This window comes from Armigeres subalbatus, chromosome 2, assembly GCF_024139115.2.
Source record: "Armigeres subalbatus isolate Guangzhou_Male chromosome 2, GZ_Asu_2, whole genome shotgun sequence".
NCBI classification, from domain to species: Eukaryota; Metazoa; Arthropoda; class Insecta; order Diptera; family Culicidae; genus Armigeres; species Armigeres subalbatus.
The window spans coordinates 427150509-427164261 of record NC_085140.1 but is presented as its reverse complement, the minus strand read 5'-3'; the positions used below and the strand labels follow the sequence as shown (position 1 = coordinate 427164261).

Below are 13753 nucleotides of genomic sequence, written 5' to 3'. Positions count from 1 at the left end.
TGAAATCATCATTTAGATAACAAGTTTGAACGTATTCCACCAGGTTACAGGAATCACGTGTCTGAGCATTGCTCATCAGTCAATTGTTAACATTTTTCCCCTAAAACGCCTATTTTGCTGCATCAGATGAGCCACCACACTTACGATGACTGTTTCCGGGAATTCAATGTAAACAAATTATCCGTACGTTTAAGTCGCTGTTCGATCTCGTGTTCAAAATGTTAAGTGATTCGGAGTCGGAAAGCTCAAGTATTGCCGATCCGGATGCAATTGGTGTCGAAAATGATATACTGAATGAGCAAGTTGAGGATGATCCATTTTATTCCGATGACGAAGCAGAGAGTAGTGAATATGTTTCAAAGTGCGGAAATATAAAATGGAGCAGTATCCCTTGGCCAAATAAGAATAAATCTGGTAGTGAGGGTTTTGGCCCCAAGTTCAATGTGGATCTTAGTAAAATAAAAACTCCAATGGATGCATTCTTATTATTTTTGATTCATCGTTAATTGATTTGATTTGCCGCTACACCAACGCCGAAGGTGCCCACGATTCAAAATTCAAACCATTGGAATATGACGAGTTTCTCGCTTGGATTGGAGTGTTATATGGAGCTGGCAAGAATCACGATTCGAAGACTCATATACGAGAGTTGTGGTCTACAGACGAAGTCACGAGTCGTGTATTCTACTCAGCAATAATGTCAAGAGATAGGTTTGATGATTGATAAATTTTCTAGAAATCAAATTCATTTGATATGTTTTCTATGCATTTTAAGATATGAGCAAATATATAAATATATTCGGTTTGATGATTCGCTGAGTAGACGCCCAGCTCGTGGATCAAATACAAGCAAACAACCATCCAAAGATCAGAATAGCCATGATCGCTTACGACTAATTAGAGAAGTTTCTGACCGTATTCAAACAAATATTTTGACCATATATGAACCTTCGAAAGATGTTACTGTAGATGAGCGAATGATTCCGTTTCGCGGAAAATGTGCTTTTCGGGTATATATGAAAGGAAAACCTTGCCGTTATGGTATAAAGATGTGGTGCGCAGTTGACGTTCACAACTCAATGCTTGCTAATTTCGATATATACGCCGGTAAGCATTTAACTTTTTATATACTTTATATATATATACCACTCGAATGATAGTTCACTAAAAATGTTTGAAAAATTCCATTAAAAATATTCATCAATTACAAAAATTGAGTACTTTACCTAATTCTAGGAAAAATTGGAAACAAACCGGAGAAAAACCAAGCTATGCGTGTTGTTTTACAACTTTGTGAACCGTTTTGCAGCACACATCGAAGAATAACTTTCGATAACTTCTTCACCAGCGTTCCGTTGGCATATGAACTCTTGGAGAAAGACATGGTGTCAATTGGAACACTCAGATCAAATAAAAAGGAAATTCCCGTAGAGTTTCTCGGTAACTCAAACCCCCCCCAGGAACGGTTAGATATGGATTTCATGATCCATTAATGTTAGTGTCATGGACAGCGAAAAAGAACAAAACCGTTCTTCTATTATCGACCGATCCTGAAGCCATACCGGATGTGGAAACGATTGAGAAAAATCAGCTGAATGCTGAGTGTCCTCCCAGTTCTTCGAAAACTGACACAAGAACGGTGGTGGTGAGTAGAATGATTGAAGCAACATAGATAATCCATTTGTTTATTTTATTGATGTGAGATAAACAAATTACTCGATATACAACAGCAATTGAGCATATTTTTGACAAACATAATTTTTTTATAGGAAAAGCCGAAAGTGGTGGAGCTATATAACTCTCTAAAGGCTGGTGTGGACACTCTAGATCGTGCGACAGGAAGCTACTCATGCAAAAGGCGCACGGACAGATATCCTCTCGCAATTTTTCTAAACTTTTAGACATTTGCGGCCATAATTCTTTCCACACGTTTTTAGCAGCTCATCCAACATATCTTCCGAATGACCGCAGTAAAAGCGAAAATACTTAGACTGGTTGTCAAAGGAATTAGCTTTGAAACACGTCAAATCGAGGAAAAATGAAACAGGTCTGCACCATGAGGTCAAAAGCAAAATCGAGCTATTCATTCGAAATTTCGAGGACATGTATGGAGAGTCGAATTCACCGACATCTATTTGTCTATCATGCACTTCAACGGATGATTTAAAGGTTTGTGAATCATGTGGTAAAACAGCATGCAGCTCACATTGCCGGAAAGTTCAGTGTTTTGCATGCCCAAACTGCTTTGAGTCCCAAAACGAGTTTCCGGAGTTGCAACATATTACCCGTAAGTCTAAAAGGTGTAGTTTCTGCCCTCGAAACAAAGATGTAAAAACGATGATAAGTTGTGTATCGTGCAACAGTGCGATTTGCGAAAGACATGTAAAACGAGAATCAAAATATTTTGACATATGCCGGACCTGTATGGTATAAGTTGTTGAAATGTTGAAATGATCAGAAATAAACTACTCATAAAAATCAAATACAAAACAAAAAACCCAAAATATCACCTAGTATCGATAATACCTTTATAGTATACAGCCAAGAATCCGGATCCGGAGATGACCACATTCTTTAGGAACACATTCACATACTTATCGAAAAGTGTTCACTTGCTCCGGAAAACAAGCATTATAAGGTCGAATACACTTGAAAAACATACTTTTGAACTTGTTTTGAAAAATCATGAAATTTGAGATGTCGCAAACTACATTTCAGAACCATACCCTCTAGACACATTCCTTTGAACTTGTTTTGCAAAATCATGAACTTTGAGATGTCGCAAGTCGGAATTCAGAGTCATTCGAAAAGTGGCCACTTTCTCCGGGAACCGGTATCCCAGGATGTTCAAGAATGTAGCCAGGAGAACCAAATACCTTCAAAACACATTCCTTTGAACTTGTTTTGCAAAATCATAAACTTCAAGATGTCGCAAGACGGATTTCAGAACCATTCAAAACGTGGCCACTTTTCCCAGGGAACCAACATCACAGAATGTTCCGGAGTGTGGCCAAGTGGACCAAGTACCCTCAAAATACATGCCTTTGAACTTGTTTTGCAAAATCATGGAGTTTGAGACGTCGCAAGTCGGATTTCAGAGCCATTCAAAAGTGGCCACTTTCTCCGGGAACCAGTATTCCAGGATGTTCCGAAATGTGGCCAGATGGACCAAATACCCTTAACACATATTCCTTTGAACTCGTTTTGCAAAATCGTGAACTTTGAGATGTCGCAAGACGGATTTCAGAACCATTTAAAAAGTGGCCACTTCCCCCAGGGAACCAGCAACCCAGTGTGTCTTGGAATGTGGCCGGATGCACCCAATGTCCGCAGAACACACTCCTATGAACTTTTCTTAGGAAATCATGAAGTTTGACACGTCGCAAGCCAGGTTTCAGAACTGACCAGAAGTGGCCACTTCCCCAGGAACCAGCAACTCAGGGTGTCTCGGAATGTGGCCGCATGGACCCAATGTCCTCAGAACACATTCCTATGAACTTTTCTTAGGAAATCATGAAGTTTGACACGTCGCAAGCCAGGTTTCAGAACTGATCAAAGTGGCCACTCCCCAGGGAACCAGCAACCCAGGGTGTCTCGGAATGTGGCCGGATGGACAGAATGCCCTCAGAACACATTCCTATGAACGTTTCTTAGGAAATCATGAAGCTTGAGACGCCGCAAACCAGGTTTCAGAACTGATCAAAAGTGGCCACTTCCCCAGGGAACCAGCAACCCAGGGTGTGCCGGAATGTGGCCAGATGGACCAAACGTCACATGAACTTCACATTTCAATGAACTTCTTTAGCAAAATCATGAAGTTTGATATGTCGCAAGCCAGGTTTCAGAACTGTTAAAAAGTGGCCACTTCTCTCAGGGAACCAGCAACCCAGGGTGTGCCGGAATGTGGCCAGACGGACCAAACGCCCTCAGAACACATTACAATGAACTTCTTTTGCAAAATCACAAAGTTTGATACGCCGCAAGCCAGGTTTCAGAATTGTTCAAAATGTGGCCACTTCCCTAGGGAACCAGCTACCCAGGGTGTTCCGGAATGTGGCCAGATGGTCCGAATGTCCTTAGAACACATTCCTATGAACTTCTTTTGTAAAATCATGGAGTTTGATACGTCGCAAGCCAGGTTTCAGAACTGTTAAAAAAGTGGCCACTTCCCTCAGGGAACCAGCAACCCAGGGTATGCCGGAATGTGGCCAGATGGCCCAAATGCCCTCGGAACACATTCCTATGAATTTCTTTTGCAAAATCATGAAGTTTGATACGTCGAAAGCCAGGTTTCGGAACTGATCAAAAAGTGGCCACTTCCCCCAGGGAACCAGCAACCCAGGGTGTCGCGGAATGTGGTCATATGGACCGAATGCCCTCAGAACACATTACAATGAACTTCTTTAGCAAAATCATGAAGTTTGATACGTCGCAACCCAGGTTTCAGAACTGATCAAAAAGTAGCCACTTCCCCAGGGAACCAGCAACCCAGGGTGTGCCGGAATGAGGTCAGATGGACCGAATGTCCTCAGAACACATTCCTATAAACTTCTTTTGAAAAACCATGAAGTTTGACACGTCGCAAGTCATGTTTCCGGCTTGATCAGGAAGTGGCCATTTTTCCGGGATGGGAGGTTACCCCAGTACTCCCATCAATATCTCCGGAACCATGGCCATTTTCCAAACGATGACCAATGTTCCAAAAACTATAGGAATTTTGTGATCGATTGCAGAAAACAGAACCAAATTGCGATGCAAGACTGCTGAGAACCATCATTTTGAAAAAATAGTTTTCCATGAAATAGGGGGTCAGGTACGTAAGTGTTAAGTGGGAAATATTCATTTCATTACTCCTTGCTCATTTTAGAGGTAAGAACGAATAAATAAGTACCTACGGATAGCACACCTTCTAGGCTTTGCGCCACATGTAATTAAACTCGATTCTATGCTGTTTGAGATGTGGACAAACAGTTTGCCTCATCGGTAAAAAAAATTCACGATGTCGGGTACATTTTTTTGGCGAACTGTTTAGGCATGTTTGGTGCTTGAAATTTGGCTGGATAAAATGTAAATTTTCGCATAACCAGAGTATTTGAATGTACATTTCCCAACATTGCTCTGGGAGCTCCTCCAGAAATTCCACTGGAAGTTCCTCCAAAAATTTCTCCGGAAGTTCCACCAGAATTTCCACCAGGAATTCCTCCGGAAGCTCCAGCAGAAATTCCTCCGGAAGCTCCACCAGGAATTCCTTCGAAAGTTCCACCAGGAATTCTTCCAGAAGTTCCATCAGGAATTCCTCCGGATGCTCCTCCAGGAATTCCTGCGGAAGTTCCACCAGAAATGGCTTCGGAAGTTCCACCAGGAATATCTCCGGAAATTCCACCAGGAATTCCTTCGGAAGTTCCATCAGGAATTCCTCCGGAAGCTCCACCAGGAATTCCTGCGGAAGTTCCACCAGGAATTCCTTTGGAAGTTCCACCAGAAATTCCTCCGGAAGTGCCACCAGGAATTGCTCCGGAAGCTCCACTAGGATTTCCTCCGGAAGCCCCACTAGGAATTCCTCCGGAAGTTTCACCAGCAATTGCTTGGGAAGTTCCACCAGGAATTCCTCCGGAAGTTTCATCAGCAATTGCTTGGGAAGTTCCACCAGGAATTCCTTCGGAAGTTCCACCAGGAATTCCTTCGGAAGTTCCATCAGGAATTCCTCCGGGGGCTCCACCAGGAATTCCTGCGGAAGTTTCACCAGGAATTGCTTGGGAAGTTTCACCAGAAATGGCTTCGGAAGTTCCGCCAGGAATTCCTCCGGAGGTTCCACAAGGAATTCCTCCAGAAGTTCCTCCAGGAGTTACTCCGGAAGTTCTTCCATGAATTCATCTGAAAGTTTATCTAAGAATTTCTCCGGAAGCACCTTCAGGAATTCTTCCGGTAAATCCTTCAAAAAAAATTCAGGAATTCCTACGGAAGCTGAAAAGGATGTTTGCTCTAGAAATCTTCGAGACGTCCTGTAACTTCTTAAATAATTACCCATATAATTTCTCTTGAAATTCTCTCTGAATTTCCTCCTAAAAATCCTCCAATAGCACTTCCACTAAATCCACCTCCCGGGAAATTTTCCGCAAAATTGCCCAGGAATTAATAAAGAACTTCTTATGCAAATTAAATTGCGAAACCTAGATCTAGAAAATCTTACGTGCATTCCTCTGGGAATTCTTCCAGAAATTGGTTCCAAGAACTCTTACACAAATTCCTTCAAAAATCTCCCTGGAAGTTCCCACGGAAACTTCTCCAGAATTTCTCCACGAATTCGCCCAGGAAACCTAACAGGATTTTTCTGGAAAATTCCCTTCAAAACTCCTCCGAAATATCATAAGGAAAACACTCCGAAAATTATCCCGCTTTTTCTTCTTTAGACTTCTTTAGAAATTCTCCAAGAATTCTTTCAAAAATACCTACAAGAATATCCGCGAAAATTCCTTCAAGAACTCTTCCAGAAATATCTCTATATGTTCTCCAGGAAATTTCTCTAGAGAATTCTCCAAAGAACTGCTCCTTTCATGAAGAATTCACGACTGAATTTTTGTGGAATATCCAAAGGAGTCCATAAAAGATTTTGATGATCAATTCATAGAGTATTTCTGGCAGAAATTCGCAAAGGAATTCCTGATTTGAAACTCAGAAGAATTTCGTGTGGATTTCCCGATGGGCTTACAGTAGAAATTTTCGAAGAAATTCCTAAAAGAGTTTTTGTTGAAATTCTAGAATAAGATGTATTAGTTAATAAAGAATTTCAAAAAAGGATTGTCGAGTTTCCAAACAAAATTTCTGAAATATTATCAGACTGAAATATTCAAATACTTACTGCCGAAGAACTTTTACTGCACAATGATACTATATTTACAATCATTATATAAATGTTACAGAAAATCTAATAATTCTCCGGCATATCGCAATCCAAGTGACAAACCTAAAAGTAAATTGGCATACATTGAGTCAACATCCTGAAAATAATTGTATCTCGATCGATTGTATCACGTATTCGAATTCAATCAACCGGCAAAAACCTCCGACTGCGACAAACGGCGACGTTAATACCGCACGTTCAACCCACCGAAAATGCAAACAATGAACTCTTTACGCCGCAAAAAAAATGTCCCTATCGATAGGAGAGGACAACCCCGGAAGCATCCATTATCAGCCCCAACCCCGCCATTCACTATTCGTAACCACTTTCGCTCGCTCATCGAATCTGCTTGAACCGTCGCACTGCACAATATTTTCACCAGCGACGCTCAGCAATAGGAATAAGGAGGAAAATGGATGGCAGACTTCAATACGATATAAAAAATTATGATGTATAACTTTGTCTTTATTTTGTTTTTTTTTTTAATTTGAAAAAAAAAAACAAAAATTGCATTGCAAATCTTGTTGAGAAAAAGTCTAACCATTTCCTTGAAATTTGATATTGTTGAGGGAGTTACTTAAACCTTAATACCTAAACCTGGTCGTTTATGTTCACTCTCCTCCCGTTTTGCTACGGTGTGGTGGCGGTATGGTTGGTCAGTTAGTATATTGGTCTGGTACGGGATTCCCATTTTTCCAGCTCATATGGCATCACGTTTTATTCGGTGGTGGTTGGAGGTGGTCAACTCAGGTTTGCATCACGCCGATCCACGTTGTGTGTGAAACCCTTTCGAAAACTGTCACCCATAATCGGGGATCGAGTCGAGGTTCTAGCGGGTTCTGATGCGATAACAAACAACCATTAGCGAGTTTGGTTCTCCAATGGTGTGGGCGGTTGGAACGGTAACGACCACAAATAAGGACGGTGCAATGGCCTTGTGCTGAATAATCAGCGAAAGCGAAAGTGACCGTACCAGCGCGAAACTAATTTTGTCTGTCTCCGAAAGGTATTATGGAATACAAAAATAGCATCGGTACACCGAAATTAATGGCCAAAAAAGCTTTAAATCCTTCCAACCTTCGTCGCTGGAAGAAATTCATTTTCCCATCAAGTTTATCCTCCCAGGATCAGACGGATAACGAAGTTGTTTAATATTGTACGGTCTGCTGTCTTTCTAAGAAAATGCGAATGGTAAACAAATCCGCAGTACCCCATTCAGAGAACGTTCATCCACCCAGATCTTCTCAAATGGAAAACAGTATTGGCAGGTATAGCCATCATAATCCGCAGTACGAATATCGCACAATTGTTGCATGCCTCGATCCGTTCGGAACAGGCACCGGCTCGGACGAAAAAGGAAATATTTCCCGTCAAGGCACAAGTAGCTTAGAATTATTCATAACCCCACGGTTGGAAACAAGATGGAAAATGACGGGGACAGCGTCGAATCTACCTGTGCGTCTGCAACCTCCTCCCCACCCCCATCTTAGATACTTATTTTTTCGCAGTAATATAAAATGGTTATATAGAACGGTGTAGGAAAGCAGAGTGGTTCACGTTGTTGTCGTTCGGATTCGGAAGAGTTGCCAAGGGCGAATCCTTTCGACGAGTGCTGTATTAAGCCCGGCAAGGCTGGTGCTGGTGATAGCCGGAATATGCAGCCAGCCGAATCATTCGAAAGTCGCATGCAAAATTGAGGAGTTTTGCGAGCTTATAAATATTAAAAGACCAATTTATAGCACTTGTGAATTGATGTGAGTGGAAAATTCTACGGTAATTGGTGGATGGGGCAACACGTTCGAGTTTGTTGTTTAGTTAAAGGAGAATGTTCAAGTCAAATTACATTTCACACTACAGATGCTCTTAGGTCAGAATTATAATAAGGTTGAAAAATATGTACTCAAATTCGACACTAAGGCAAATGCCCTGTAAAATGATTTCGAAATTCAAACAAAAATCGTTGCAATCTTCTTATGCTACGATTAGCTTTTAGTACGGCAGGATCAGCTGTAGCAAGATTGATGATATTTCCAGAATCATAGAAGTCTCCCGAAGTCATCCCAAAGGAATTAATACAATATGAGAATAATCATGTAAATGTCGCTCCTTTACCACCCAACAGGACGATGACTTCATACACAGTACAGTTCACTTTGCATGTAAATATGTCTTGATACAGACTGCAATTCAATGAGCTTTCTATTTGATGCTGAATCGTAAATTCGTCCCAGTGAAACATCGCAAAATCACCTTCTTCGTTCGTCGTCCACACTACTGACCAGCACCGGCAGGACAGTGGTGGCTTTGATTTCGAAACATGTTTTATCGAATTACACCGTCCACTTTTGTTCTGCTGTATGACTCGTCGCCCTCCAGTTCAAATATCCAGTCCACCCACCCATCACACGAATCCTTCAATTTCGATTATATGGTCTCCGGAGCAGTAAATCCAACATGTTCTCCCCGTTGCTGGAGGAAAAATTGCCGCCATAAATCTGTCTGCGTTGCCATGCCACTTTTCACCTCGAGTGTCCCAGCAACGAAGAAGGGACAAAAAATCTACCGGCAGGATCACTTGACATGGTTGCTGTGATGTCACCTTTGCTCCTGGTCGCAAACCATATTGGCCCCGAACTTCCGATTTCAAAACCTCCGGCGTTATGAGGTGGCATTTCGCTCGTAGGTCCCGTGTTGACTCTGTCCTTGGAATGTGGAGAGGTATCAAGTGGCTTTAGGATCGAATAATTGGAAGACATATGCCGAATAACAGTTAGATGAACGAAAAAAAGCATTAGTGGAATTATTGTTTAATATCGATTTTTAAATAGCTAAGTTGCAATCAATGGAAATTTAAAGTTTATTTGCAAAGATAATTTTTAAAATTTTAATTTTAATTGATTTATTTTTCGGGCGAATAACTTTCTGTCAAAACACTTTTATCCCGTTTGTGTCCTGGTTCTTGTTGTCACTCTTCTCGAAGTACATTAAATATGGATTTATGAATGATCAACTGTTGAAATTCGTTTCTCTTTTTGCCGAGCAAAGCTAATCCGCATCCCACTGAGAAAACTTTGCTGGTGGAAGTATTAAAATCACATTTTTGGACATGTAAATGAGATTTTGATTTACCAATCGTCTGTTCTGGATGGAATACATGGGGTTATAGAGGTTGAAGTGCACGGCGGACTACCCCTTGGCAGTTTCACACAGATTCAACGAAGGCAGTAATCGCATCGGACCATAAATCATATCAACAATAGCGAACGAAAGTCTCTCAATCCCATCCAAACAGACACGAGAGGACGACACGAGTGTGTGGTATTGAAATCTCTCGCCACTTGAAAACCGCTTGAATCATTTCCGAGTGATGTGTGACCTTATGCTACTCGATAGATATGGGGTTTAATTGTATCAACAACAATAATAAAGATACACGGGCGAGGTACTTTTGCTTGCGGTACATCATTAATCACAGTCCCCATCTCGCGATGTGATTATATTTATATGGAAGCGGTAATAACAGTGACGAAAGCATATGGGAACACGTGCTAACTATCAATTAGATGCGATGGTCATGAGTATGAGTGCGACGATTGAGTGGAATCACTTGCTATGAACCAGTATATTTATTTTTGAATATTCTATCTTGTTCTGGTGAAACATTGTTAACGCTGGCGAGCTGAAACATAGCACGGCCCAACACAGTATGAAACATTTTCTCAATGAAAACCAAAAATTAACTGAGGTTTGGGGTCTCTAGTCACCCCTGGTGAAATATTTTTTGGAAACAATTTGAAAGCAGCTTCAAAATCCAAGACGCAAGTTTGTATGGAAAAATATAGGGATGTTCAATCTCCAAGAGGAATATCAAACGCTGCTGGTTGATCAATAACTGCCTAACTTACGAGTGTTTGGTCTTCCAGGTAAACTGATTTGAAACAGCTGATATGGAATCGAAGTTAATTGGTTATGTCCATAAACCCGCGCAGGAGAAATTAACTCTATGATACCTTCTATAGTACCTTCTTCTGTTATTGATATATGGTATGTCATGAACTAGCCTTGCATAAGAGGTGAAATACCAAAGAATAATACCAAAAATTAATATGCAAAACTTTAGGCATAACATGCTTAAGGTGATTATAGAATGAAGCCCGTGGTGAATTTTAAATTCACCACACGTTTATCTACATACACTTCCAAAACCCCAAATCTGGCGTAATAGTTTTCGTACAGTGTCGAAACTCAAATTATGATTGTTCAGCATAACTAAGCAATCGATCTACCATTATTCCAGCCCCATACGCGTTATGGTTCTTTTATCTTGAAAAAATATTGGAAAAGCACGTGGTTTACAAAATGGCCGATTTCTGGCTTCATTCTATAATCACCGTAAGTATTTCAATACCAAACGAATAATAATTTGTGATGCGTTTGGTATTGAAATACCTAAGTATGTTATGCATAAAGTATTTTGCATAATAATTTTTGGTACTATTTTTCGGTATTTTACCTCTTATGCAAGGCTAGTTTATACCAATTTCTGTTATCGAGGTCGTCGCTCCTGCTTGGGCAGTCTCACAACGTCCAAGGGTATTATTTACAATTCAGTTTTGCCCTGCGCAAATGTTCCAGGCACTCCAAATTGTTCTGGAGCTCATACCGTTGGCAGTCATCTACATCTGGTTAAACCGTTAGCATCCCATCATGGCTATACTGTTCAAAAGATATGATTTACGATACAAATATTCCAGAAAAGGATGTTCTAGATCAGTTGCTCCCAGCATGCATTCTATCATGGGCTGCACAGCTATTTTGAACTGTTGAAGCAGGCCGCTGAATATTTGTTTCTTATTCAATATTTAATCATTTGCCATAAGACGAGTTAGATACGTTTATCGACCGCAACAGATAGGCCATCTTCAATGTCTCGTGCATGCTTATACTTGGCTCATTATAATAGGGACTCCAAACTTTGGTTAATTTGTATTACATCTTGAAGCACAAATTAGTGAAGTAATTGATAGACATTTTCGATACCAATTAACTTCTTCCAGACTGACCATTCCCAGAGCTTCATACAAACTTTGGTTTTGGATTGAAAAGCCGCTTTAGAACAGGGCTTTGCAATCCAAAATCAAAGTTTGTATGGAGTCCAGGAGATGTTTAGTCTAGGTCAGTTTTGGTCATTGGTCATTTTTCTTTCCCGGATCCTGCGCTTCATGATGCAACCAAAAATTAATTTTAGTTTGTGGTCCCTTATGATCGGCGGTGATTAAATTTCTGGAAAAAATGGAACGCGGCTTTGCAATCCAAAACGAAAGTTTGTTTGGAGTCCTGGAGATTAGACTGGCCCAGGAAACAAAAAGTTGTCTAATTCCACGGGGCACCCCCCAGGATTGTGTCTTTGGGTGAGAAAATCAATCTCTGAAAATTTTAGCTCAATCGCTTGTTGCATAAGCTGGCGCATTTGATTTGAAGTTTGTATGGGGATTTCAGCCAAAATGTATAGGAAAATACACCTCCGTCTCTCATTCGATCTGGAAATTGGTTCTGATTGCTCGATTGACCTCAGAATTGCAAAAACGGCAGTTGGTATGCTATAGAACAATTTCACAGAACATTGTATGATGATTAAATGAACTTTTATATAGGTTTCGGCTGATGCGATTCGATCAAAAAACCCAAAAATACCCAAATCAGCTCCTAATAAATCAGCCGAAAATTATATGAAAGTTCATTTAATCATCATGCAATGTTCTGTGAAATTGTTCTGTAGCATACCAACTGCCGTTTTTGCAATTCTGAGGTCAATCGAGCAATCAGAACCAATTTCCAGATCGAATGAGAGACGGAGGTGTATTTTCCTATACATTTTGGCTGAAATCCCCATACAAACTTCAAATCAAATGCGCCAGCTTATGCAACAAGCGATTGAGCTAAAATTTTCAGAGATTGATTTTCTCACCCAAAGACACAATCCTGGGGGGTGCCCCGTGGAATTCGACAACATTTTTTTCTCCCCATAGCAAGGATGTTATTGATCATTTAGTAATTCGCGTTCGATCATTTAGTAGTTTGTCAATAACTCATTCCAGAATCTGAATTTCAAAGTGTGTTGTATGGTGGACTTCTAGTGCGAAGGTTTTTCTACAACTCTGCCTAATGGTTCGTTGTTAGAATTCAACTAATAACGGAGCTATAGCGCTAGTTGCAGTAACTTTGACTAAATGATAACAAAATTCCAATCATTTAGTTTAAGTTACTGTAACTAGCGCTATAACTCCGTTATTAGTTGAATTATGACAACGAACCATTAGGCAGAGTTGTAGATAATCCCTCGCACTAGAAGTCCACCATACAACACACTTTGAAATTTAGCTTCTAGAAAGAGCTATTGACAAACTTCTAAATGATCGAACGCAAATTACTAAATGATCGATAACATCCTTGCCCCATAGTAATCTGGGCCAGTCTACTGGAGATGTTCAGTCCAGAGGACGGCGTTGAACTTAATTTTAAGATTAAAAACCCTGATTAATCCACCTAGCGGTGATGATGCCTTTCTCGCTTGTTCAAAATGGTTGATAAACATATATGAAAAGTCTAAAATAACCATTGGTGAATAAGACTTATTTTTCACATTTGTTTATACCAGATAAACCGACCTAGGGTCGAAAATCTCGTGAATAAAGATAGATAAATAAAGATACATTGAATTGAAAATTCACATTTGTTTATACACATTGTTATAATTGCTGCTGGATGCAATTTGTTGCAAGCAAATCGGATGAGGTTAAGTGCCCGGAAAATGTGAGGTGGTGCAATTGCACAAATCGAGTTTCAGACATA

General features: G+C 40.4%; 1 pseudogene; it reads left to right on the top strand.

Moving 5' to 3' along the window:
- Positions 1 to 218: 218 nt before the first annotated feature.
- On the top strand, positions 219 to 8291 carry LOC134210341 (piggyBac transposable element-derived protein 1-like; annotated as a pseudogene).
- The last annotated feature ends 5462 nt before the right edge of the window (positions 8292 to 13753 follow it).